Genomic DNA, 26,790 nt, shown 5'->3' with positions numbered 1-26,790 from the left:
GAGGCATTTGACCTTTTGTGCTGTTATTGACGGTAAATACGTAGAGGAATTGACATAAAACAAATAACTGTTCCCATCAGCATTTGTCTTATAAGCCTTTTATCGATAAAGAGAAAATCCAAATCCAAACGTTTTGTCGATATTCATGACATTCCATCAAATTTTACTGTTTCCATGAGGCGTTTTAGATTCAATATAACTTGCTGTGCATAAAAAACATATGGCAAGTTGGGCCATATTTTTGTACGAGATGTTACTTTCTGCTTTATACATTTTAACATCTGACTCAGGAATCTGACTCTAGTGAAGCCTGACCCTGGTGGTTGCCATTTCTGTATCGGCTTATTTTTTTACCCACATTTTTCAAATGCCACTTGGCTGTGAGTTGATTTTACCCTAGTGGCCACAGTTTCTATTGTCTGACAGAACATATTCTGGTCCAGACCTGTCCCTTCACTCAGCTGTTACAACAGGAAAACTGAGATGACGAGTCAAGTTCTGTGCTCCAGGAAACCTGACTGTCACTTTCTGCATTGAGCATGCATCAAGCATCTTCCTCTGGATTTGACTTGGTGTCCATTGCGGAACATGGTATCCAGTCCTTTAAACAGACACAGGTACAAACTGTGAGAGTGTAAGTGTGAACAGTTGCATGTGTTCCTTGTCATGTCTGACTTCTTTCACTGTTGCTATGCTCCCAGATCTCACCAAATGAATCTCATCACACCAGAAAAAGTCATGGAGCAGTTCCAGTAAGTGTCTCACTGAGTTCTTTCAGTGAGCACACACAGTACCCTGACCTTCTCTGACTGAAATGCAGCCATCACCAATGTCATGAAGCATGCCTGTACTTTTATGTTCTTTTCCTGTTATGACAAGTCAAAATGTTTCCCGTCTTAGTATTAGGCTACCAATAGGACCTAAATAAAATATGTGTAATAAATTCATTTTATCAACACTAAACTGTCCATGTGCACTTGCTGTATGTGAAAACACATATAGCTCCTGCTATGGAAACATGAAGCATGAACACAGAACCTATTAATAAACCTCTGGGGTACAATAATGACTGGTTGAAAAATATAACTGTCCTTTGGATTCATTTTACCAGCCAATGACAATGCAGAGAGTTGAATTAGAGCAGAAACCAAAGCCTGTAATCTACATGTCCTCTTTACATCTAACCTAGATCTGGTCTTTATTGGTTAACCACATGTGTTACAATGGCCAAACCACATGTGAGGTACTGTATCAATAAGAGCAGATCATCAATCAAGCGTGTGTTTGCTGAGGTTTCCTGGCCTTCATATGAAAGGAAGGATTGCTGCCTGTTCAGCCAGTGATAGCTTGAAAAACATGAGTGTGGTTTTTTTAAGCCTGAATGAGCTGGATGTGCAGCCAAACATTACAACCAATATTTGCATTTTTGGTCTCATGTCTTGAGTGTCTCAGAGTAATATCAATTTCAATATTTCAGAAACTCAAAACTCTGTTTTCATATCTTTGGGATTATGAGTGGATAGATATGTATGGGATTATTTCTAAAGGGAATCTAAAGATAGCAGTGACATTTCAATAATTTGTGTTAAAGCCAAAGTACTTTTCCAAAAACAGTTCTTCAGCCCTCTTTATGTGACTGCTGCTGGAAGTTAAAGAAACGGCTCCGGATGAACTCAGAATGATCACAAAAAGCTGCAGAACAACCACAAAGACATACAAAATGTCCACAGCAGGATGTAAAAGGAGAAAAACTGACCACAGAGATGAAAAAAACAACAACAAAGACTTGCAAAGATGATAAGACATGTGAATGGATCCCAACGATGAAAATTTTACAGAAAACATCCTTGAAGACAACCGCAGAGGCGTCAGATGTTCACAAAGACAAAACTAGACCACAGCAAAACAACCACAAAGACACACAAAACAACCAGGAGGACACACAAAGTGACTGCAAAGAAGCAGACACAAGTGACTATGAAGCCCATCACAGACACACAACATCTACAAAGACTAAAGGATCACATAAAGATGATGGTACAACAATGGAAATGTAATGTAACAATGATAATATTTTTGGTATCTCTTTCAGGGTGTCAGGTTATAGACAGAGTAACAGAATAACAGATTTTAATGAAACTATCATACATAATACAATATATATGTAAGGGATAATGTATAATGTATATGAGGTTGTTATGGAGAAGTAAACCCAGACAGGTTGTAGGATAGATAGATAGATAGATAGATAGATAGATAGATAGATAGATAGATAGATAGATAGATAGATAGATAGATAGATAGATAGATAGATAGATAGATAGATAGATAGATAGATAGATAGATAGATAGATAGATAGATAGATAGATAGAATCTATAATAAAATATCCAATAAATAAATAAATAGCCCAATTGTGGTTACTGTGTCATACAGTATATCCTGTTAATATCATTATGATTGTATAATCATAAGTGTTATTAATAATAATGATAAGTAAGTGTCTTTTGTTTTGTTTTGCTGAAACCACCTAATAAATGTTTTTATTTTGTTGTTGTTGTTTTTGCTCCAAAATGACAGCGTATTACAACTAAATGTGGAGACATACAGTGTTGCACTGACCATTAACCAGGGTAGTGTCGGCTGTAACAGTAAATTATGTGAATGCTTCTTTTTTAAATTGAAAATTAAGTATTCATATTTTCGCTTATTTTACACATTTCCTCCTGTCTTGAGATGTGTGTAATATCCAGATCTTACTCCACAGAGCTCTCATGTGTGTGTGTGTGTGTGTGTGTGTGTCCTCTCCGTCCCAAATCCAAACAGCGAGCTGTGAACAGTGTGAGGAATGACCCAGATTGATGGCAAAGTAATGACCCACCCTCATTACCCACATCTGACACTCACTCCAGACCCTCGTACGTGTTGTGAATGAACATCCAGTGGAGGGGATTAAACCCTCTTTCATCCCCTTCGTCGGTCTTGATTCCACAGGTTGTCAGATCCAGCTGGGAGTCCTCACTTTGTCTCCGTGTTGTGACACAGGCAAAGTGCAGACTAAGGAATCAAACTGTCGAGCCACTTTGAAGATCAGCGGCTATTATCTGTCGAATACCCACATTGTTCTACGCTTGAATTAGTGCACCTGAATCCACTAATCGATGGCTGTTTGTTCTGTGTGCACGTGGAGGCATGTGAGGGCTGTTAAGTGATATTTTGGGGTTTCACACACACACACACACACACACACACACACACACACACACACACACACACACACACACACGGAGGCTGCCACTGGTTCAGTGGAGGAAGAACCTGAGGATCTGTTGATTTATCAAAAGGCCACAAATGGCCAGCGAAGCAGGGAGTGGATATTGTTAGATTGAGTTATGTTTTAGTCTTAAAACTTAGTCTTAGTCTTAGTCATCCATGTTTATAATGTTTATCCATGAAACATTATAATTATTGCCAATTTTCGTCATATTAGACACTCGTTGTCAACGGATGCTGCTAAGACATATCTAACGCAATGATTCTATTTCAGTATTGTATATCATCTTGGTCACAAGCAGATAAAACTGTATTACGTAAACCCTGTAAGATCACTCTACGGGCAAGCCCTGAAGATCTTGGACAGGAAACTGCGCCATAACCATCACTGCAACATATTCTCTAAATATACGTTTTTGAGTCTGGTTCACAAGATAATATTCAACACAGCCCCTCCCCCTTTAAAAAAATTGTAGGCTACAGCTCCGTTCCGAGTTGAGAACAAGAGTCTCAAGATCAGTTTCCAGGAGTGACTGCATTATTCCCATGCAACACTCCTCATTTGCACAATCTGCCCTTTAATAATAATAATAATAATTCATTTAATTTATATAGCGCTTTTCAATAACCCAAAGACGCTTACAAAGAAACGGGGTAGAGACATACCGAGGGAGAGACAACAAAGTAATGAGCAAGATGATGAAGTGGAGTGGAGATGGACAGCATCAAAGAATGGAACAAGCTGCCTGAAACCCTGAAAAGTAGAATAAACTTTTTAAATTGCTCTAATTTAAAACAATGGCTACTGGATAACCAAAGTTGCCAGCACGCTTAAAGGCAAGGCACTTGTTACTCAGTTAGTCTCTTAAAAAATGTATTTTAGTACCTCTTAACGCATTCAATCTATGGCATTATCTTAAAATCTTGTGAAATAGGAATTGGGGAATTTTAAAATGTTTTATCGTATTTTGTATCATGTATGACTTCGCTTTTTTTTTTTTTTTTTTCCATTGATCACATAGGATACACCTTTCTCAAATGTATTGCACTTGACCGTGGAAACTGTGTTTCTGTATTCTATATTCTGTTGTCTACTGTCTATTTGTGTCATTCTATGTATTAGCCTTGTATAGTAGTTTGTGCTCTGTGTTTTCTGTGTATTTTTGTACATTATTAGGGACTGCAGATGGAAATGAGCTGTGAGCTAAATCTGGTGCAACCATCTCTTCATTTTCTGCAAATGATTAAAGTCGTTGCACGCTGTCCCTTAATAAACTAATAAACTAAAGATATTAGTTACAACAGCAAAGTCAGTCCTATGGAGGCAAATGTCCCTGAGTTTCCTCCACACTGCTCCCTCCCTCTCATATCAACCTATGTTTACAGCCTGCTTTGTGCACATTGATGCTAAAATGAGACACTTTTTCCTTTTTCAAATAAGTATAAACCTGGAAAAAAAATAAACTTTATGTGTTTCATTATTACTCAAAGAGACAGAGGAACAACTACAGACAAAGAATAGAGAGAGCAGTACACAGCAAAGGACAGAGAGCTCTTTTTTTGATTGATTAGTCTTTATTTTGAACATGTTAAAAAAGATAAAGAAATAGAAAAAAGTCATATAAAAAACACAAAGAATGCTCGAAAAGGAACAGGACGAAGTCAAGCTTTTCAGTTCCCAGCTCTTTATCACTACTCCATCATCCCATAATCAATAAGACCATATAAACAGAATACAAGAAGACACAGTCACAGACTCACTCTGCAGTTTTATCATCACCTATGATGATATTCCACCCTACTTTTCCTCATTCTCATATATTTTTAGAAACATGTTTTTATATATATATTTTTAACAGTTTTATGTTTGTGCTATTTTTGAGCTCATTCTCCAGACCATTCCACAATTGCACCCCACAGACTGACAAAAGAAAAGAGCAGATCTGAATGAACAGAAACAGAAACATCAACTATAGGGGAAAAAAGGACATACAGCACAGCACAAGAGTAAAACACCTGATTTGATGGATTTCAATCTGAACTGATGACAGGAAGTGTTGAGTATGGTACAGTGGGATGACAAACTGAGGGAGTTAAAAATCAATAACTATCTCCAATACAGACTTGTTAACTTTGGCAGTTTGGTTTAACAAAGGTCATTCAGAAGGAAATACAGCAATTTGAACCTTTTATGGATTTCATACAGGGGCTGTTGTGTGAGAGAGAAAAATATGAAATTGAATCCTCTACTGTAAGTTCTCTTTCTGAGTGATCATTCTATAAGTCCAGCTGAAATCACAGTGAGATTCTGTCATAGATATATATATACGTAGATGCCGCATTCGGGCTTGTCAGGAATGTCTCACGGCCGCCATCTTGAGGAGTAGTTCCTCCTGACCAGCAGTCAACAGTCAGACCGGTCAGACCGGGTTTGACAGCTGTGAATCTGGTGAAATGCCAAACTTTTGTGCCGCGTACGGATGTTCCCATGAAAGAAACGCCAAAACGAAGAGACATGGAATCACTTTTCTCAAGTAATAAGTTGTTTTATATTATATAACTGTTATGAACTTGTTGAATTTGATGTAGGTAAGTTATTAAACTAACGTAACTTATCATAGGGTGGATGTGTTACATTTAGTGCATATACCGGCAGTTAATATATTAATAGTTTGTTATTTTGTTGCCTGTATGTGTATAGGCTATAGGCTTATCAGCTGTTTCCCCCGGCTGTGGTAGTTGTGAGTTTGTGGTTGCCATGGTGATGAGGCCGGCGAGTGAGTGTAAACCACTGTAGGCTACCTATATAACTGTGCTAGGCCATATTAAATCAGTTTTATGGCACTTACATTAACCCTAATTGCTAACGTGAGTTATGTACCTGAGTTGTAATATTTATATTAAAACAAACAGCTTGAAAATCGGTTGAAAATTCAGTGATAGACCTCTGCCTCTGTAGACTACAGTAAGTAAAAGTTAGACACCTCCTGCTCAAGATGGCGGCGGCGGCGACAATCCGTTCCAATGGGCAGCAGCGTCAGAGGCGGCATCTACGTATATATATCTATGAGATTCTGTCAGATGACATCATTAGAATCAGGATCTGATCACATACAGTCCATCTACCATGCACTAGGTTTGGCTGGTGGCTGTTTATGTGCACCGCTGCTTCTACTAGTGAAAAATATAATTTGGAAGTTTCTCCCATGTCTTCAGAGCAGAAACGATGTCTGTGTTGAGGAGCCTAAGTTGACAGTCTGCAAAACACAAACAACCCATGAAAATCACTCAGACCAGTGTCTGAGTATGTGACTGATAAACAAGTTGAAGAAGGCGCTGTCCTGAACATAAGTGGACACAATACACAAATATGGCATTTTTGTTCCCTTTTAAATGAGGAATTTCATGTTTCACTTACTTACGGGAAAAAAGTTCCAGGAATGAGGACCTGTTGATGTGACAACGCCTTGTGTGCACATTGAGAAAGAGACTTCTATCCCCAAAAAATCATAGAGATCTCATGTTCAAGTCTCTTTGAACAGAGGTGACGAGCTCCCACTGTATGTAACACGAGCACAACAACAACAACAACAACATGGAAGTCCTCACAGTTGGCTTCACATGTTCCTCAGGTTTGAACGAAACCAATAAACTGAGCTGGAATTATGAGAAATTTTGAAATTACCCAAGACTGCAGCTCCACTTTTTGTTTGCTAACTGGCTCCACCAAGTTCTGAATCCAGACTGTGTGTGCTCCTCCATAGACTGAGGCTTAACAGAATTCATTTAGAACCTAGACCTGGTTTATCACCAAGAAAGATCACAATTTAATGAGAAATTACACTTTTGAATGTGACACACATCCCTCCTACTGTATGTCCTGTTTGTATATGGGGTTGATTAGTATCCCACACAAAACCTTTGACCTCACGGCAACAAGTTGATTATGAAGCTCCTCTAAGAAGGTCACAACTTGTCCACGAGAACGTTTTGGAGTTGTTGGATTGAGTATTTGATGAGTTTGATGAGGGAAATGTAGAAATACCATGAGCCTCCGGAGCGTTAGCAGCTTGTGTCTCTGCCCCGCTGATCTCAAAATAGCTTGCACCGACAATTAAAGTTAATGAACCTACTCCTAAAGCTATAGGGATTATGGCAAAATGTTGAAATATCCCTTTAAGTAATGAAAAGCAATTGGACGTATGTTCTGTGTTGAGAGTTTTGACTATGTGACTTCGGTTTTAACCAAGGGGGCAGTTGTCGGTCTGAGAAGTGAAGCTCACTTCCGCGTTCAAGAAGTGAAGCTCACTTCCGCGTTCAAAAAACTGCAATCCCCTCGGCTTCCTCTGGGGGCTGGTGTCAGAAAGCAGCATTCTCGGGGCGGTGCGTGGCGCAGTGGGTAGAGCGGCCGCAGGCGTCCCCGGTTCGAATCCCGCGTCGGGCAGACCTTTCCTGCGTGTCATTCCCCCTCTCTCTGCCTCCCCATTTCCTGTCTATCTCTACTGTCATCACTATCAACTAAAGGCAAAAAGCCGAAAAATATACTTTAAAAAAAAGAAAAAAGAAAGCAGCATTCTCCATAGACCCCCATGTTAAAATCGCCGACATTACATCCTCAATAAACATGTTAAAAGCCTGGTGTCAGCACTCACACACTCTGAGGGGGGTGAATTTTTTAAGTTTTACTGTTATTAGGTTAAAACTCTGGCCAATTAGGGCACGGAAACGTTGAGTGACAGGTCCGAGCAGCTCCGTGGACAGCTGCTTCGAGGCCAGTGGGTGGGTTCTTGGCCGGCCAATCCAACATGGCGCTGTTCAGGCCGCCATATTTGAGTCACAAAAACGATGGGAAGCATGTGTGTATGGTCACACCTGCGCAGGGGCTATGAGGACTGTGGCTGTGTGTGATATCTCTGGAGGGGATGGGGGGATAAATCTCAGCTCTGTAGTTGCACACACACAATGTGGCTATGATTTTAAAACATATGGACAGGGGTTCCCTGTGGGACATGGGACGTGACGGCGTGAGTGATTGACTGTTTCATGCTATTAGACAATGACACGGTTAGAGGTGTAACGTCAGCAGTGCAGCATGAGAAAGGTCACACAAGTTATCTTTAGTGTCTGTGTGTCACTCCACTGACCCTCTTACTGTAAATTGTTCTCCCTCAACTCCCTGTGACAGATTTTTCCTTACTTTTCTCAACTTCGCTTTTGATGATTCACTGTGATGCGCGTTTGCTTTTGCTGATTCAAGCTGCAGGGATTCTGTGGAAATTGTTTGGGAAAGTAGTTGGACATGTTTTTAAACGGTATTTTAAATGTTGCATGCATCATGGGGATTTCATGGGGATGGATGGATGATTAATCTCCCTCATTGACAACAGTGTATTGCCTGTGTCTCGGTGCAGTCTGATGCGCTGGTGTATCTCAGTGGGGGAGAAACCTTTCTACTGCATCTAGTGTACTTAGATAGATAGATAGATAGATAGATAGATAGATAGATAGATAGATAGATAGATAGATAGATAGATAGATAGATAGATAGATAGATAGATAGATAGATAGATAGATAGATAGATAGATAGATAGATAGATAGATAGATAGATATAGATAGATAGATAGATGAGTTTATTTGTCCTTTCCAAGGAAAATTGTTTTCACCATTTCGTACAGAGCGGCCTCGAGAAGTGCAACTTACATACATTAACATACATTCCCACATTTCATACACCTCAATTACATAGAGACATAAGAACATAAAAAACATGAGACATAAGACCCCGCACCCCACTTAAAGGAATACTTCACCCAAAATCAATAATTCAACACTTTTCTACTCACTGTCATGTCAAGGAAGGGTTTGGAGAACTTTCGGAGGTATCAAAACACTTTTTAAGTTCCAGGGGGGGTCCGGCTGGCTACACATTTTCATATAATGGCGGCAGATAGAGTTCACTTTTGAATCGTCCAAAACACACACTATGAAATATCCAAATACCTCCATACTGCTCATCTGTACTGACCCAAGTGTCCTGAAGCCGCCACATGAAAAAGTTGCTGTGTGCTTGCGCGAGATCTCGTGCATGCGCACAGACATCAAAAGAGCCACTGGAATCTATTACTACAACAAGGCTAAAAACAGAAATCAAAATCATTTTTTTCCGAACAACTTTTTCATGTGGCGGCTTCAGGACACTTGGGTCAGTACAGACGAGCAGTATGGAGGTATCTGGATGTTTCATAGTGTGTGTTTTAGACGATTCAAAAGTGAGCCCAACCCGCCGCCATTATATGAAAATCTGTTGCCAGCTGGACCCCCCCTGGAATTCCAAAAGTGTTTTGATAACACCAGAAGTTCTCCAAACCAAATCCTTGGCATGACGGTGAGTAGAAAATTGGTGACTAATCGATTTTGGGTGAAGTATCCCTTTAATGGGCATGTGTAGCTCAACAACCCCACTTAAAAAAATCTGAACTATCTCTTTAAGGTCAAGAAACGTCATAGTGTTGCTTTAGAGAAGAACAAAGTCTTTTTCAATTGAACCAAAACTGAGACAATTCCATTCCCTGTATGTTTATTATTGTAACCATGACTATGAAGGTCTAGCATGCCTGGCTCTGCTGCTTCCTCCAACCGTCCAACGGTCGGATCAGAAGTTCAGGATATGTGACCTTTTATAGACATTCAGGTTGGAGGACTCATTGAGTGTGTGTGTGTGTGTGGTGGGGCAGACTGACTGACTGACTGTCTGTCTGATAACCTCCTGAAAATAATCCACGGTGAGACTGAGTCAAACCTTAAATGAACCACTAATGAATGAGCTTGATCCTCAATCGAACCCCAGACTGTTTTGCAATACCTACGCATTCCTCCGGTCTGGTGATGACACGCCGCCAGTGATCTCATGTTTAGTATCTTTGACTCTTTCACCCCAAGACGGAAACGTGAGACGCAATAATCATCACGGCTCTAAATATAGCAGTCTTGATTGTCTTTGACAAAGGAGCCATTGTTAGTTTGTTACTGGGCCTTAAATAAAACAGGCAGCAGAATAATAGACAGATGGTTTATTCATTCCTCATTGGATGACAGAGAGCAGAGTGAAAACAGTGTGTCATCTTATGAAATAACATTTAGGGATTATCTCTAATTTGAGGTTGTGCCCGGCAAAACAGAGCCTGTCAACGGAAGCTTGTCTAGCATTGACTTTGACTATCATTACACGATGATACCTTAATCCTGTATATACGTATAAATATGTGGACAAAAAATAAGATAAGGCATAAGAAATGACTCCCTTCAGTTTGAAGATTTATTAAACTGAAAATAGCTCGCAGATGTGTTCTTTAAAAACAGCATTTAATCACAGCAGCTGACGGAGCAGCAACAACTGTTTGCTTTACTTCTTCGATAACTCAAATCGCTGCCATTGCATTGCTCAAGGCACATGCTGCTGCTGGCAAAATATGCTGACATTTAAGGTGGGACAGATTTATGTTGTGTCAAACTTGGTGTGATAGAGCCAAGAGCTCAATATGCGCTGAAAGTCTATGGCACTTTCCTTCTTTACTATGGACAAAACCACTGTGGTTCATTCTGACAGCATCAGTGCTTTAAGTGCTGGTACTTCCCTTATTCAACTGTTGGCGATAAATGATGCAGATTTAAAAAAAAAAATAAAATTATTGAACTTTACACAAAGAGTTTTAACATGTATTTTCTTGTTAAAATCCATCCATGGATAGTACAAATTACACTATGTTTATCATTTGAAGTTAACCCACTTCATGGAAGGTGTCTCCATCCTAAGTGAAAAGTGTTTGTGCACTTGAATATGGCCCATTATACAACAAGTAGTTCCGACCAAGCAATCTGATTGGTCAATAAGACATTTAGAACGTGCTCAAATCAGCATTACAGCACGGCTGACTTATCACTGAAAATATTACTTCGCCATGTCATGTGTTGTTTACACATCTCCATGGCAACATGGACTTTTCCCCCTTTTATTTTGAAAAACGTAATTTATTACTCGTGAAAATAAATCACAAACTACATTGACCTCCTGTAGGTTGTTCCTGACAGCTGCCAAAGTCACATTTATAGGACAATTATGTTATTTTATTCTTTGTTAATATATTGTAAACTTCCCCGTTACAGCAGAGAGGATCGTCTCCCTCCCATGTGTGTAACGTTACAAAGTCGGAGAGACACGAGTTGTGATCGCGGTGAATACGTTTTTTTTTTTTTTTTTAAATATGGCCTGGAGCTGAATATTTCATTGGATAAAACGGAGGTGATTACCTGTATGTTTCTCTCTCTCCCTCTCTCTCGCTTGCGCCTTTTGGGCTTTTAAATAATCTGGAGTAATCGTTTGGCTTTATCAGCTGTGTCGGCGACACGGCGCTATAACTTCATTTACATGCAGAGTTTGCGGTTGTAGAAGCTACATCTGTGAACGGAAAAAAACGGCATCTTTGTCATAACTTGGGCGAGTTTGTGCAGTGTTGATTTAGTTCGGGAAAGTCCGAGACCGCGTTAAAACATGAACGTCAGCTCAGAGTTCACTCATCTGGGACTAGAAAATCCTTTCTGTTGCTAGGTCGTTACTAAGGTACGGACTATTTGCTGTAGAGATGAACTACGTTCCATTACACATAGGAGTCTACTGACGTGACTGATTGTGTTTCAGTTATTAGTCAGACCCCATTTATTTCCACGGAAACGGGAAGCACACTCGCAAAAAACTTAAAATTTTGAGAGCAAAACGTCCATCAACATGAATATTTATTTAATTATACGCTTTATTATGTTGGTAATTGTTGTATAATCGCAATATTACCCTCGAGGGTGTGCTTTAACGTAATTTGAGCACTCAGTGATGCTTGCGGACCTCGGCGCAAGCGCCTCGGTCCTGACCGCATCACCGTCGTGCTCAAATGACGTTAAAGCACACCCTCGAGGGTAATATTGCTTAATTGGAGGTCTTCAGATGGTGTCCTCAAGTAGCTGCACTGGAGGAGGCTGATGGACAAGGGAACATGAACTGGCACTAACCACTGCCTATGGACACACACATCAGTAGATGGATAAATGATGGACACCAGACATGGAAAAATTGGAATTGGAAAAAGCTTGAAGTTGACAAATAAATCAATCAAATGACATCGGCTCCTCCGGTGTTTGTTTCTATCATAACAAAACAGTAGTTCTGAAAATATCCTATTTGATTTCAGTATAACTTAACTGAGCAATACACATATTTGCGGGGCACATGGTTGAGCCCTTGTAGTCTCACTGTTAACCATGATCACCATTGCCCCATTGCTGTGGGTTGTAAACGAACCAGCACATCCGGTGGTTACAAGCTGTCATTCCGACATACCGCCATTCCGACATGCCATCGTCCCACCATTCTGACAAGGCTTTCAATATAAGGAAATGTGTGTTACTCAACAGGTGACTCCCTCCCTACTTATCTGGACTCTATCTACCTGGCCTGCCTCTACCTGGCCTTTTTACTAAACTTAACCAACTCCTTTCTTCATTGCCTAAGCCCAACCAGTGCAAAATTGTTTGAAAAAAAAAAAGCATAGGCTATTAAAGGAATTGTCGGAAAGGCAGGATGTTTTAAAAAAAAAAATACCGTCATTCCGACCATAGGAGTCAAGAATTGTCGGAATGATGATTGATAGAAAATGAAGTGTTGCCATTTAGACAATAAGAGGCCTATGTCGGACTGGTGGGATGTCGCCTTGGATATGGAAATGTTTTAAAACTGTGTAACCATGGTGCTTAGTGTTTGAGTGGAGCTGAGTCTGGGAATACATTTTGTGTAACAAATATGTTTAATGTATTGCTTTCCCCAGCAAACCTTGGCAAAAAGAATGTTTTCATTATTTTAAAATTTGCATTTTGCCCACGTTTGCCAAGTGAAATAAAGCACCGTTGATAGTCAGTCTCATCCCAGAGTGGATCTGTCAGAACAGAGCTTCTATAATAAACTGCAGCATGAAGAGTATAAATCTTTGGTGTGTTACCACCACCTCTGGGACAGTGTGAAATGGAAACCAGAAAAACCCAGGGAAAATTTACACTTTACTCAGATTTACTCTATTGATATAAACAGTCACTTAATGCACTTCAACAGTTCAGAATAAGGAGATATTGATTTCCTGTTTTTATCCTTCAATACTAGGCTTGGGGTGATAATCATTAACACAGAATATCACAATAATACTAACTATTAGATATATTCAATAATGTTGCAATATTTCATTTTCATTTATTTGTTTATTTGTAATGGTATTCATGAACATCCAAAATGTAAATACACCAGATTTAGCTCTAGGCTAATTCCCATCCGTAGTCCCGCCGTTCACACAACAACAACAATTATACAAGGACGAAAACAAGAAGAAGAAGATCACAAAACCACAATACCATATCACAATATATACGTACAATAATATACTGTAGCTACAGGAGGAAAGATTCCCCACCATACGTGATACTTTTAATGATATTTTATATATTATTAATTGTAGTTTTGCAGTTTTGCCATCCGACCCTCTTCTGACTGCTGTGCTCAGTGGCAGCCCAGTCCAGCTACAGCTCAACTAACCCTTTCACACCTTAGACGGACTGTTAATCATATCTCCTGACAGTGATCTGCAATGCAAATTATTTAGTAACCGTGGTAACAGATATACGTGTCGGCACACGAGCCGGAGAGTCAGAGGAGGGTCAGGGGATTTTCCCTCCTCTGTCAGACAGTCAGAAGCAGGTAAAACCGCACTGCGCTGTGCTTGACACAGTGATACAACAGTGGGCGCATGTGGAGCTGATGGTGCAACTTGACAGTCACTAAACCAGTCACTGACTCACCTCTGAGTCTGGATTCATTACATTCATATGAACCTGAAGTGTTGCTCCAATTGATTTCCATGTAACACTAGAACTACCACCAGCCTCAGGTTACATATCCAATTACACATACTTCGTATAAATTATTAACCATTTGTGTTGTGTGTGAAAAATGTTGAGTAATCACTAAAAAGTGTTTTTATGAAGACCCGCCCACTTTGACCTTTGACCTTTCGCCACCAAAATCTAATCAGTTCATCCTTGAGTCTGGGTGATTTTGTAAAGTAAAATTGAAGACAATTCTTCAGGGTGTTCAAGGCCCAAACCATTATTTTGTGAGTTCACCACGACCTTGAGTGTTGAACCTTCACCACTAAAATCTGATCAGTTCATCCTTACAGGTTTAATTACCATTTTTTACAATTTGGACCTTATTTCTAGCATGAACTACGATCATTTACTAACTTTGGTGTCATTTCAAGTCGTTCTGATGAAATTAGATCCAGCTGAGATATAATGCGAGAACACGGGGCAGCGGAATGCAGCCTCAAAATAACACATTATCTGCCACGAAACTCGTTCATTTCACCAATATTTTATGATATGCTAGTGCTGTTCCCCTCTGAGTCCGGGGTTAGCTGTTATCAACATCCGTGGTCTGTAGGTTGACCTACTGACCTCTGACCTGGATGATGTCATCTCCGACCGCTGCCCGGCTCATTCTGATAATAATCATTCCACTTCGGCATTCAGCTCCATTTTTAGTGCAACTAGCCGGAGCTTTTAGTCCAGGTTGTGGAGAGGAAGCCTGTGGAAGCTGAACTTCGTCCAGATGCTTATTTTGTTCTGACAAGTCGGAAACACGCAGAAACGAACCATAGCATTAGCGTTAGCAACAAGCCGCGCCGCGTGGCGGTCGGAGATGACATCATCCAGGTCAGAGGTTAGTAGGTCAACCTACAGACCCCGGATGTTGATAACAGCTAACCCCGGACTCAGAGGGGAATAACACTAGCGTATCATAACAAAATATTGGTGAAATGAACGAGTTTCTCTGCAGATAATGTGATATTTAGAGGCTGCATTCTGCTGCCCTGTAGACTCACATTATACGGATATACGCGGCTCTCGGCTGGATCTAATTTCGTCGGAGCGACTTGTAATGACACCAAAGTTATCTGAGTGGGTAAATGACTATATTTTATGCTAGAAATAAGGTCCAGGTTGTGAAAAACGGTAATTATCCTTTAAGACAAGGTGACTGCAGGGGAGGACCGGGGCAAAAAATCTGCCCTGACATTTTCTGCCCAGTCCCTCAACACTAACGGTTTTCGACGCACAGCCCATTCAGTAACTGGGTGATTGACAGCCCCTGGCTGAATTAAGTAACCAATGGGATGTATCGATGGGCTGTGCCGCCACATAATTGCCATTGTGGACTGGCCATAATGGGCATAATGGCCAGTCCACCCCTGAGTGAATGTTTGTGGCAAAACTGAAAAAGTACCATTTAAAGGGATAGTTCAACATTTTGGCAAATTGGCCCATTGCCATAATTGCTATAGTCATAGCAGGTTTGTTACCTTTATTTGTCGGTGTAAGCTATTTTTAGAACGGAGGAGCGGAGCGGCGAACTGCTCAGAGCTATGCTATGGAGGCTAAAGGAATTTCTTGGTTTCCCTCATCAAACTCATCAAATACAAAATCCCCAAACTCCAAAACGCTTTCATGGACAAGTTGTGACCTGCACAATCACCACGCTATGAGATAATAATGGAACGTTACGAAACGGAGCCGTTTTCGAGGTAAATACAGGGTAAATACAGAGTCTGCTTGCTGAAAAACTGTCCCTGTCTCGGGCCTGGAAAACATTTCTACTTAGTTAAGGTCCATTGTTGGAGCAAAGTCAATTTCACAGCCCGTTCATCTCCACATGAATTGTGAGGGTAAGTGTGACGCTTTGCAGGAAATCCCTGCAGGAAACGTAGATGTCTAATGTATGACTGCAACAGTAATAGAAATTTCCAATATCAGCACAAACACTTGAAACACTGCTGAATGTATATGTGAGTGTGTACACTGTTTCTGTCCAGCTAAAGGGCAGTGCGTGAGGTGTTCTCAGCTTGCTCTCACTGTCTGTATGCCAGCCCTAAAGCTATGTAAACAGCCATTAGAAAATTACAATCTGTAACCCAAACATTAGGGCCTGTGATTTAAACAGAGGAGTCGACTGGAACACACTCAAGCAACACTTTGCTTTCTCTTGTAATGATGTGATGTATTAACCAGTGGCTGAGGGTGGGAATTTTTTTTTCTCCTCCCTGTAAACTATAAACTTTGTAATAGATGAGTACGGTCACAGTGGTGTTGCAATAGAGAAAACTTGTGTCATCCAAGGCTCATGAGAAATGTCATGATTCAATATTTCAGGTCTGAACGCAGAAGAGGCAGTAACATGATCAATCATTAACCATACAGAAATGTGATACGTGACATAGATGCTCCTTATATCAGTGGTTCTCAATGAGGTGTTCAGGAACCCCCGGGACTTTCTCAGAGCTCCTGAGGGGGCTCTGAGTTGGCTCCAGTTTAACAGAGCATCAAGTGAACTGAAGGTTTAACACTTTGCCTCAATCAAAACCCATAAACGAGTTGATTAAGGTAAAGTTCAGCATTGCTCAGGTCCAGTGCATTTACACTGAACTGCAGCATTCATTCAGAAAGTCTGCTTGTCCTTCATTGTTCTGTTTTTCATAACTGGAAGGACTATAGTGGACCTTTTTGGTTTGCATTTGAACATGGAACAAATAGTTACATTATTTATTTTTTTCAATTTTGAACACAGGTTCTTCTGAAACCATCAGCACCATCAACATTTACCATCAGCTTGAAAGCTCATGTCATTTAATAATAACAATAGACATGACTGCATGTTAAAGGGATACGGCAACATTTTTTTTTGTGTCTTGCCTCACTCCCGAGTCCATGACAAGCAGATAGACACCATCCTTTCGACTGTGCGTGCAGTAACAAGGGAGATAGAGCCGTATCGCCCGTAATTAGCTTAGCTCAAACGCTGGAAGTGTATAGGTAGTGTTAGCCTGCCTCCTACCCGAGCCGAAATCAGCAGTCAGAAGCTGATTTCATTTTAGCTCTAAACTCTGTAAATATATCACTTGATCGACATTTCAAACATTTTTAGGCGAGAAAGTAGCTGTTTAGATCAGCAGTGTGTCGTTAATTTGTCTAAATACCAGCTGTTTACAATTTTGTTCGGACAAATTCTGCGCTACTCAAGCTAGCCAATGCACTTCCGGTTACTTTCACAAAATAAAACACCCGTTAAACACCCTTTACATACAGAAAACCACGACGATAGAATTTGTGCTTTTACTTTGAAATAGGAAGCTAAGCTACCCTCGATGTAGCTAGCTTGAACCAAAATAAACCGTCTTTGCCTGAACCCTCCGTTTTGACCGATCTCGTCCCGTTACCGGCATTTGACCGCTCATAATGCCCTACTGGAGAGTTTTGTCAGCTCTGAGACGAAGATCGGCCCGCCGGTTTCCGTTTAGAGTTGCTGAAGAGTTTCTCTGATGACTTTAGGTGGAGGCTGGCTAACACTACCTATACACTTCCAGTGTTTGAGCTAAGCTAATTAGTGTTGTGCCAGCTCTGCCCGTATCTCCCTTGTTCCTGCATGCACAGTCGAAAGGATGGTGTCTATCTGCTTGTCCTGGACTCTGGAGTGAGGCAAGACACTGAAAAAAAAATGTTGGCGTATCCCTTTAAAGTCTAAAATAAAGAGAGATAGGTGCATAAAAACATAGTGGAATCAATCAAACTTTAGAGGAACCGTTTTAACATTTCATCTAATTTACCAATGAACTAAAACGGTCCTTTTGATATGCTACAGTATGAATGAGGGTCTATCACAGCTACAGACTTCTCTTTTACTGATCAACTTGTCCCTCTGGTTAAATGTTAAGAATTTCTAACAAGGATAATAGGCTACATGCAAATATTGTACAGAATTAAAAGGAAACAACAGTGAAATGCACTGTCCATGTGAATTAATACTCGGAGTGCGAGCGGTTTAGGCTACACTGCTGTCAGCTGCAGGTTTGCTGTATGTTGTAAACGAAAAAGGCCTTTCCCATCTCCACCCAACTCCACATCCGTATCAATGGAAAAAGCTGTCAAGCACTTGGTGTGATAAAATTCCACCTTTGGTTAAAAAAATAAAAGCAAAGAAAATCCAGCATAAACATCTGTGGAGCTACTGTACCTCTGTGGAGTGCATGAATGAGCATGCCCTCACTTTTATCTCTCTGAGATTACGTAACTGACCTGCCTCAGTGCAGAACCTTCAGTAGATTACAGTCTTCTATGTGTATTGTTTACCTCCTCCTTTCCTGGACTGATGTCTTGTTTCACCACCAAAAGAGTTCAATTAGATAAGAAATATTTGTGTTTACAGACAACAACAACACCCGTCATGAGGGGTGTAGGAATGTGATGAACTTTAAAGGTGTTAGCATTTCTGCGTCCTTACGGTTTGATCATTATTTCACTGTGATCTGTTGTAATTTTAAATGGGTGGAGTAGAGGAGTCGGCTCTCTGATCCAGCTTCAATGACCTGATATAATATATTATCATTAGTAGGTGCCAGTGAGACGTGTGTGGCTCCGTGTTCATGATGTCAGCCTGGCTCGCCCTGTCCTGCACAGGAGAAGCAACATAGCTGCAACACTGAATTTAGGGAGGGAACTGCCTTAAAGGGACATTGTATAACTTCTCCTGTTATCTATTCACGAAAATCAATTATTTCGTTCAAAAGTCTGTTTTTCATTAATCAGTAATCCCCCCCCCATCAACAAAGTGAAGTGTTCCTTTCAGCTCTGAATTAGCTGTTCATATCATTCATATCTACATGGAGCGGGTAAGCTCGGTGCTGGCTGCCATGTGGTGTCTCCATGTTTTTACGTTCAGTGGCAGCTTGACGGTAGGAAACCACGGAAACTCAGCGGAGACACCGGAGCTGTCGGCTCAGGTGGAGGTGGCGTCTGTGAAAAGTCACCGCGGTAACGCAGTGAGGAGGAATGGAGCGTTACACTGATGCTGCATTCACCTGCAGTCGGGCAGACGGCCGTCGGTAACAAACCAGATGTCATTTTAGTCACAGAAGTCCAGAGAAAGCCGGTAAAACGTGGGTCAGGTAAACAATATGACATCGCCATGACAACATATCGTCACATGTATTGTTTGCCTGACGAACCACTTGTTTACATAGAGGCTTGTTTATGCCGTTACGTGCAGCGGCTGTCGTCCGTCTGCCGTCTGCCCAATTTCACGTGAATGCAGCATGAAAAGAGTAATTCCTACACAATGTACCTTTAATTCTATATGCTTTATGTATATGTATGTTATGTATGTTATGTGTAAGCCTAATATTTTCTTTTAACTCTGAAATTATTTGTTTGTTTGTATGTAGCTTCTTTTTAAATGTTTGTTTTGCTTTTTGTAAAGTTCTGCAGTTTTTCAGTGGAGCCAAGCATGAATTAAATAAAATCAATCAATCAATCAACCCTAACCCTAAACCTAACCGTAACCCAATAAAATTTGTTATTCTGTTATTCTTATTAAAAATTCTTAAGATCCAACCCATGTGACAGGCTGATCAATAAATCAGAGGTGTAGTAATCATGGTTACACTCTTTTTATAGGTTATAAACGCAGTTTAAGTTCTTTGTTGAAGCAGGTAAAATGTTACACTTCCATAATACTGTCCGACTGCTTTGAAAAATATGCGGGCTTCACTTGTAACCTTTCTAAAAATCTAAATCAAAATAAAATTTAAACACCATTAGCAATATATATATTTACAGAGCTAGATGAACTTTCTACCATTGTTTTTACATCTTTTGTTTTGTTGTTTTGTGATAACTCACTCTGTACTAGTAAAATAAGAGCATGCAATCCTGATGAGAAACCTACTTTGTTATGTGCATCACATCGTAGCAGTGATAAACACTTGTAGGCAGCTGGGCGACTTGTTGCGAGAGCTTTTTTGGAACCGGCGGTCAGCGAAGTATACATTGAATTTTCTGTGCACACAATCGCTACCCTGGGTTCAAAACCGCGCTAATAATATGTCAGCACTGTTGTAAACGTGGGGGGATTTAGCCTGTTGTAAACACTGCAGCGAGAGCAGTGGACATTCAGCCTGAGGGATTCTCACTCACTTGGCAGGAGCCGCGCTGCCTGGGAGATCGTCCACAGGGAGACATAAACCACACAGAGAACAAAGGTCACAACTCAGAGACCAAGGTCTAAGCCCCCCCAAACGCTATTCAGCCGTGGTCATCATCTTTGCTCACTCTTTGGCACCCACTGATCCCAACAAGCTCCCGGCTACAAGGTCGAAAAGCCAGAAAATGCGGCCCATCTTGCTGCTGCTGCTGCTGCTGCTGCTGCCAGCGTCACTAAAAACTCCCAAACGCTGGCGACGCCCTTCACGTGTCGCTGCCTGGTCTGCAACAATGCCAAATGTTTGTCTTTAATGGCGGGGTAATTTATAGACACTGACAGAAGCAAATTTGGACTTGCGGCCAGAGGTGTTGATTACCCTTTTTATCTGGCCGTTTGTTTGGGAGCATGATCAAAGCTATCACCCATTAGCCATCATGTGTTGAGTCTCCCACCTCCACCCCCCCTTTCACCCCCTCCTTGCTAAACCCTGGCACGCAGCCATGCATCGGCCTACTTTTCTTTGTTTTATTACTTCAAAAGCTTGTGCCTCACCCCATTCATCACAGAACACTGCTCCCCCCGTCAAAGTTGCAACAAAGTCAGATTGTTCAGGGCACGGCGAGCGAGCGTCTGCAGATCTGATGTAATTCAAGGAGGGATAATTCAACACCCACTTTTGATCTGTGATCTGCACCGTATCTGCAACCCACGCTCCCCTGCGGTTCATCTCATCACACGTTGTTGCACTTTTGATATTTCATCTCACCGAACCCATTCGAAACACATCGCCGCAAATTATCACCGAGATGAGTTTGATAACGCCTTTGTTTTCCTTTTTTTCATAGAGGTAACTTTGTCGTGGGAAGATTTTGTTTGCATATTTTTCTGTTTCGAGGAGCTGGAAGGGGGAGAAGAAAAAAAAAGGAATGGAGAAAGGGCAGATTTTTGGAGAGTGTTGCTTTCAGGCAGGGCTGTGGCTGGCTGGCTGGGCGGATTCGAACGTATCTGCCCGTATTTGTTCAAAAATATTGGCTGTGAGGGGAGAGGCACATGAGGCACCCTGCCCCTATCTCTCCGAGCCTAATCCGATGAGCTCACACTCAGCATGTTCCTCTCGTGAGTTCTGCATGACTTGTGCTGCCCCCAGAGATAAAGGATGGATGGGGTGCTGCTGTCCTTCCTCCTGGAGAGGCGTGTGTGTGTGTGTGTGTGTGTGTGAGAGAGAGAGAGAGAAGGTGGGGGGCTACAAGGAGGTGGGAGGGAATGGGTGGAGAGTTGGGGTATGGTTGTGGGGTAAGGGGGCGTGTATACTCAGACTTTGGTGGGTGTGTGCGTGTTTGTGTGTGTAGTGGTGGTATTGGTGGGGGAGGGGGGGGGCGCATCATCCACCACCTCTCCCGCCCTCGGACACTGACCTCTTTGTAGCATTCATATTAAAAAAAAAACTCCAGCCCTGTGAAGATGACCCCCCGAGACTAATCCTGTGACCTCCAGCGCATTAAAGTGACCGTTAGTGGACATGGCCAAGACAAGTATGTCCTTTCAGAGTCCCGGTGGAGGGCATGGTGGAGGTGGTGGTGTGTGTGTGTGTGTGTGCGTGTGGTCAATGTTTATAGTATGTGTGCAAGTGCAAGGTGGAGGGGTGGGGTGGGGTGGGGGGGCTGTTAGAGGAGTGGGTTAGTTGCATGCAGCAGGACAAAGGTGGATGTAGCCTGAGGGGTCCAGGAGACGGGTTTGGGACATGCTGATTAAATAATGCATGAGTCAGGTTACATGTTTTTAGCTTTGGACCTGCTGCTCCACACAGAAATGTTAATATATGGCATATTATAATCATAGGCCTATGTTATTATTATTATTATATTCACATATGGTATACTATTCTGTTTTTTAGCATATCTGCACACAAGTTACAGTTCGACAATGTTAATACACATTGATATCATTTATAGAGTACCCAGAGCAATTTTATATGTATATAAAATGCCGTAACTATCTATTATTATGTTTATATTGCTATTATAAAACTTACTATAGACTTAACATATGGAGAAGGGGTGGGATTTAATAAGCTTTGGCTTCTTCTCACTCCTTCATGAACATGAATAAGTGTTAAGTCTTGTTGTATTTTGTTCTTTTATTCTGTGTTCAAATAAACGTCCATGCATTCATTCACAAGTCAACAATGATATGTTGAATTAATTTAAGTTTATTTAAAACAACAAAAATATTATAATAAATTATTTTCTTGGTTTTCTTAATTCTTCACATTTAAAAAATCTTTTTTAAACATGTTTTTGTTTTCCTTTTCTCAGAAAGTGTCTCAGGACATATGTAAATACAGTTTTGTCTACAATAGGAGCTTAGGGGTACACATATTTCAATCACTTCAGTATATAGGATACGTTCCGTGTGCATGAAAACAGAAATTTTAGATGATGACCTGTTAAACTATTTAAGCCAGCTTGCACATTACTATTTGGGATATAATAACTATATCATATCAGAAATGTTTCATTCAATATGCTCTGTTCCATTAAAATTCTGTTTACCAAATCTCATCCAAAGGGTGTGAGACCTTTCCAAAGCAATCCAGTTCACCACAGTCGTCTATAAACACAACTTTATTCTTCAGTTATCTGTTATCAGTCATAGAGAAGCCTGGGCAGACTTTGATAGTACGTAGATGGCTTTCAGGCTGTTTGAGCACTGCTCAGATCTGAGGGAATCCTTTACAGCCTCTGATGTCAGTTGGCCATTTGGTTGGTTATGTCCACTGATAGCTCAAAGCACCGACTTGTTGTCTCTGAAACCTGTGGACATCTATTGAAGCTCTTGGAGGCCACTTTATGTGGTGATAAAACAGGGCCCAATAAAGCCTTCTCACCAGTGGCAGATCCTCCCAGTGCAGCAGTCCTTGTTAATCACAGCAAACAGTTGGAGATCCTTTCAAAGGGGATTATATCAGGGTCAGGAGCATTTGGACCTTAATTACCCTTGACATAATGTTTGACCATTCTGTTACCACTGGGGAGGACAACACTTATTAAGGAGACATGGGACTAGGGGTCACTGGGGTTACTAAGGTCAACACTGCAAACACAGCCTACCCCAACCCCCCAGCCAACTTCTCCTATAGTTCAATGAATGAATCCAGTTCAGGATCTCGGAGAGCTCCAACATTAGCGAGCCCTCAGAAGGAATCTGGGTAGTTTAGGAGCAGGAGGATCTGGACACTCTTGTTGGTTGTTGTTGTCGTATTGAAGACAGTTGGGACAATGGGATGAATGTTGAACAGCAGGACTTAGCCATAGTGTGCAAACACATGCAACTGCAGCCCTAGGGTCAGAGGTCACTGTTTCTAATCCTCAGGCTATCAATACTTGGAGAGCCACATCTTCGATTTAGCAGCTTGAACAACACAAACTTGCATTTCTCAGTTTACAATTCAATACTGCACATCACATTGCTCACTCACAGACAGCACATGAAATGTTTCCTTATGTTTAATGCATCTGGTGCAATGTTAGAGAAATGTACATAGCCTAGATGTATTTAGTGTCAAAGAAAATTTAAAGGTCTTATGTTTTACTTTTTGTATGCGTTTTATTTTAAGTGTTGATCCATAAGAAGATCTATTTGTGATATAAAAAAAAAATTGAAAAAAACACCTCAATGTAGGTCTACAACCAGTAGCTGAGCCAATCAGAGGGTCAGAGCCCCTCCTCTGGTTGCCTGAGTGGGGCTTTGCTGGGGGTGTTGTCTTCTTCGTTGTTACATCACAAAGTTGCAGAAGTCCTGATGGCTGGTTTTAAGGCTCGGTTTCCCAAGACAGGCTGTGTGCATGAAAGGTTTTCAGTTACCAGCACTGTACTGTAGCAATTAACTGGCTAATTGGCTCTTCCCTGTTTGATAAATCACACAAAGAGAATGTTTCCCAGTAATCAATAATGCAGTCAGAGTGCAGCATTTATGCAAAGCACAGTGAGACACAAGTGGGTGCAATCAACAGATTGGAATAAAGTCGGCCTCTCCACACGCGCGTTTCCTGACGTATAACTGTTTTCCGTCTCACAATAAAAACCCTCATAGTTTTATAAAATATAACAATATCTATGTCTAATCCTCCACCGGTGACGCAAAGCATCAGTTCCCAGGCAGCTATCTCCACGGACACAAAGAACACTGAATTAATTGCAAGCTTGTATCAGTCAGAGCTGTTGAGTAAACAGCATGTAGCCCACGCATAGACACAAACCAGCAAAATATAAAGCAGATAATATACAACAAGAGGATACACGGTATGCAGCGAAAAAAGAGAAAAAAAGTCCAATCTCTGGGTGGTTACTGTTTACATTCTGTCAAGGTCGTCTACAGAACAGAGCACATTCCCATGTAAACACATGATGTTGTGCTGTGTATCATTGGAGTTTATAGCAGCAGTTTTTTAAATAAATATTCACCAATAAACCAATATGTTACAGCAACTCAGATGATATGAATAACATAATAAATACTTTATTGTCATTGCATGTTACCACACAACGAGATTGTTCATCCCTCGTAGCACAAGCATTCATACACACATTACAATAAAAGAAAGAACAAACTAGATGAGTCCGTACTCAATGAATATATAACTAAATAGAATAAAGTGCTAGTTGTAAGAGATAATAAGTGCTTTAAAAAATCTGTTGGTATGGTCGCGAGAGGACGGAGGTATGTGTGTGTGTGCCTGGGGCTCTATCCCATATCCCATTTACTGCACAAAAAAACTGTTGGTCACTCAATTATTGTTGGTTAAACAAAGCACATACTTATGGCAAATAATACATATTTTCATTTCTCTTTGAACCTGATGTCCTGGTCTTTTAGAATGTCCTTGTGCTTTTTTTTTTTCTTTTGCTAATTTAGCTTTATTTTAATTTTATTTTTTTCTATTTCATTTTTGTTTTCTATTTTTTTTCTAATTTTTTTTGTAAGCGCTTTGAGACTTGTTCTTCAGGTAAAAATGCGCTCTATAAATACAATTTTTTATTATTATTATTATTATTATAACAACAGTCTCCATGTTCTAATGGCAAGGAACAAGCTGCCTGTAATCATAAGACAGAACTCACTCAGAGTCAAATCTGACCTTGGGCGACACAAAGTTACTGTGACTGGCTGAGTCCTGAGCCGGAGCCAGTGTGGTGGGAGCAGCCTCTCAGATTCATATGTTTTTAAAATACCTGTGACAGACTGTGAACAGCACACCTCAGTCTGACTGACAGCTATAACTTCATCTAAGGAAGCCAGGAAATGTGGCGCGATGCTGTATGGAGCAGCCTGCCTGCAGGACGTGTTGTCAGGGAATTAAAAGTGAATAAAGGTTTGTATTAACCAGAAAACACTTGTAACTTTTACGACGCCGTCACGAGGGACACGCACAACATACGAGGCATTCATCTGAGTCTGCTGCAGAAAAAACATTCTCCGCCTGTGAAAGTGACAAAAGTGCTACACGTGTACAGTGAGGTGTTGTTTTAGAAGCTGCTTTATGACCTCCCTTGAATTTTACATGAGACACAGTGGCTGCAGCGTGTACAATGAAATAGTGAACAGATACTGTATAGCCTTATTTTCCACATGCACAGAGGACACGGAGTGCGGAGGGTTGAGTCGTGTTATAAATCTATCACCGGATCTGTTAAGTGATCCTAAAATAGGCACAGGGCTTTTTGTTTGTTTTTTCAGTGTGCATTACAGTGGCTGATGATTCTAGCAAGTGGCAATTTGAGAGCAGGGTAATTTTAAGGTAAGGATTTTTTATGCACTCCTGTCTGGACGGTTTTATAGCGAGGGTGGAAATAAGCATGCCAGTGTTTCCAGTGCCACATTCCTTATAGGTTCACAATGGAACAAACCATATTACAAATAATAATCTGTGTATTAATGAATTCCCATGGGGGAGGGGAAGGGGGGGTGGGAGAGGCAAGGACAAAATCACATTTTGTCACCAGGTTTTCCATGAAAGTTCACGGGGCCAAGACAAAATTATGAGCGTGAAGGAGAATGGACATATTGTGTGCCCGCTTGGCACCGATAGCAACTGAATATTTGTGGGGAAAATCCCTTTTATGGCTGAATTCACACACTGGTTGTAGGTGAAACGCAGCTCACGCAAAGGATACTGTACCAGCATCTGATCTAGATCATATTATCACATGATCCTGCTGTTACACACCACAGAACCAATCCCCTTACTTTACCAATGCTTTCTGGTTAATTCCACATTGTATTTTTATTGCTTTGGTAATTTGATAGTGAAATATGAAGTATGTTATATATGAGACTTAAAGGAGAATTACGGTAATTTTTGACCCCTAAATCGTTGTCCTGGTGGTCACCCAGT

The sequence above is a fragment of the Trachurus japonicus genome, chromosome 21 (assembly GCF_045865225.1).
Source record: "Trachurus japonicus isolate A0001 chromosome 21, Traja_1.0".
Taxonomy (NCBI): Eukaryota; Metazoa; Chordata; class Actinopteri; order Carangiformes; family Carangidae; genus Trachurus; species Trachurus japonicus.
The sequence above is the reverse complement of the archived record's forward strand: the minus strand, read 5'-3'. Positions refer to the sequence as shown.